Below are 2,500 nucleotides of genomic sequence, written 5' to 3' on the forward strand. Positions count from 1 at the left end.
ATATATATAGTTTCATGGCCTTCTCGTAGCTAGCCGTCTTCCTCGTTCTTGCTTAGGCTCCCTATTTAGATTACTGTATGCCAGTTTGCCTCCTTTCGGTTACTACTTGGCCACTCACTCCCACGTTTTAGCAATCAGAGCGTGCGAAAAGCTCTATTCGCTTGCGACCATGTTTTTGTCTGTGAACAAAGTTGTTTTTTTCAGGCATTGAGCTCCATTCTTATTCAAAGATCTTGAATAATTACCCACTAGCGAAATGATTCCAGTCAAAGAAACCTAATTTTTGGTATCCAGTTGGTCGGAAGTGACTGACATTTTTCTAATTACCTCACAGTTAGCAGAGCAAAACGCACCAGATGTTGTATATGTTGTCGTCGTATATTTTAGGGATTAAAAATTGTTTTTAAATTAAAAGTTCTCTTAGGGTGTTCAGCCTCAAAAGGTCCACAGCGGGAGCTTTAGCGGTACCTTTTAGGGTATTGAGCCGAAAAATTATGGCAGGAGACATTTGACAATTTTTAATTTTGTCTAACTAAAACCCATAATTTGGTACCTCTTAGGGGTGAAAAAAATTCATGCACGCCCACAAGACAGGATCTACCTACCTCTTAGGGGTTCCTTTCAATATTTCCGACGGGCACCCCCCGTCCTTTCTATATGGGAGTGCCCCACTCCACGGAAAAAAAGAACTTGCCGGTACTCGAACACGGAGCCTCCAGATCGATAGTACTGTGTTTTCACCTCTACACTACAACGACAAACAGCAACGCAGTTCTATTCATTATTTACTTTTCTATAACAACTCGATCGATATCCATGTATAGAGCGAGTTTCAATCGAGTGTCGTAAAACCAAAACCAAAGTAATTACTTTTGCCAATCAAAAAGGACGGAGACAATCCAGTAAACCAACAAAACTCGAAGTAATTACACGTAGTCGACACAAAGCGCGGGAAAATGTGCACGCGCGAGCCACGATTAGTTTTGGTTTCACTTCTGGTTGGTTGAAAAAGTGGAGCGAGAACTTTGAACCAATCACTGAGTGAAGAACTGCAAAACCAAAGCAATTTGCTAATTACTTTCGACACTCAATTGAAAACCGCTCTAATAACAAAAACCTATCCTAACTCGTTGCTGACCCTAATTCTTCCCTAGGCTTAATTTAGGCTCCAAAAAAAGTTTTTTCAGTTCATCTGAGTGCGTATTCAACCTAGGTAAAAACGAATTCAACCTGTAACGGGTTTTGACCGGCAACAAATACACTAACAAAATAAATAACAATTTTCTGGCTCTCCTATAGGTGCGAAACCTTTTCTGGTGTCTGGTGTTTGTTCGCTTTTTTGGCCTTGACCCTGCACACTGAACCCGACAAAAACACGCTTTTTTCTGCAGGATAACCAATCGAAAGCTTCAAATAATTTATTCGAAATTAACTTGCGAATCAAAAAGAAAAGATTGTGCAGGGTCACGGTCGGTTCAACATCTAATTGCGACTGTATTGTTCCTGCTTTTGAAATTCCCAGGGTTTCGTAACCAGTCCCTAGATTAACTATGGTATAATGTAATCCGACATTGGATTTGACCGACAACAGATATTCGTGTTGACGTAACAATCGACCCCTTTCGTGGCACTGATTGGAATGAATGCTAAGTATATACCACACAAAATGAATAACTAACAGACCAAATAACTACCCAAAAACAAAATGATTCCAATCAACGGAACCCAGTTGGTCGGAAGTGACTGATATTTTTCTAATCACCTCACAGTTAGTAGAGCAAAACGCACCAGCCCATGTGTTGTATATGTTGTCGGTCAAATCCGATCTCAAGTTGAATCAACCTACTAGGTTGAATATGCACTCCAATTACTTGGTTTAAAGCAGCTATAAACCCCCAAAAAGGACTTAAAACACCTATACCTACCTTCCCTCAAGCTCTGCCTTACGCATCTCAACACATCTTCTTAATGTTTCGTATCATCTTATCGGTTTCTGTGTATTATTTAGTCTCAACATCACAACAAAATAAGGAAACCTTTACTTTACTTAGCGTACGCGAAAACGGACCCTCCAGACCTAGAATACTAATGTTTTCACCTCTAAACTACAACGATCAACAGCAACACGGTTCTTTTCGTTATTTACTTTTCTATAACAAGTCAATTGATAGTCATGTATAATAACAAAAACGTAACTAGTTGATGACCCTGATTCTTCTCTAGGCTTAATTTAAGCTCCATTTTTTTTTTTCCTGAAGCGGATTTTGACCGGCAACAAATATAGTACTAACAAAATAAATAACGATTTTCTGGCTCACCTATAGCTGCGAAACCTTTTCTGGTGTCTTTGTGACGTAGTGGCGTCAATGTTGTTTTCCGTGAAGACAACATGTAACGTCATGATTATCGCTATGAGCCTGGATGCGACAAGTGTTTTGGAGCACTTCGCTAAAAAATATCAACTTCATTTTCGAAATCGGTAACATTTTGTCTAGTAAAG

General features: G+C 39.5%; 1 long non-coding RNA gene across 1 annotated transcript in view; it reads right to left on the reverse strand.

The window, feature by feature from the left end:
• Nucleotides 1-2,500, reverse strand: part of LOC137980345 (uncharacterized) — a 23,953-nt gene that overhangs the window by 21,406 nt on the left and 47 nt on the right. The window contains exons 1-3 of the long non-coding RNA XR_011118494.1: nucleotides 2,319-2,500; nucleotides 606-748; nucleotides 1-179 (exon numbers count right to left, since the gene is read on the reverse strand). The exon at nucleotides 1-179 is cut by the window's left edge and continues 36 nt beyond it; the exon at nucleotides 2,319-2,500 is cut by the window's right edge and continues 47 nt beyond it. This is a non-coding gene — a long non-coding RNA (uncharacterized lncRNA). The remainder of the gene's footprint in view (nucleotides 180-605; nucleotides 749-2,318) is intronic.

Source organism: Montipora foliosa, chromosome 1, assembly GCF_036669935.1.
Source record: "Montipora foliosa isolate CH-2021 chromosome 1, ASM3666993v2, whole genome shotgun sequence".
In the NCBI taxonomy this organism is placed as follows: domain Eukaryota; kingdom Metazoa; phylum Cnidaria; class Anthozoa; order Scleractinia; family Acroporidae; genus Montipora; species Montipora foliosa.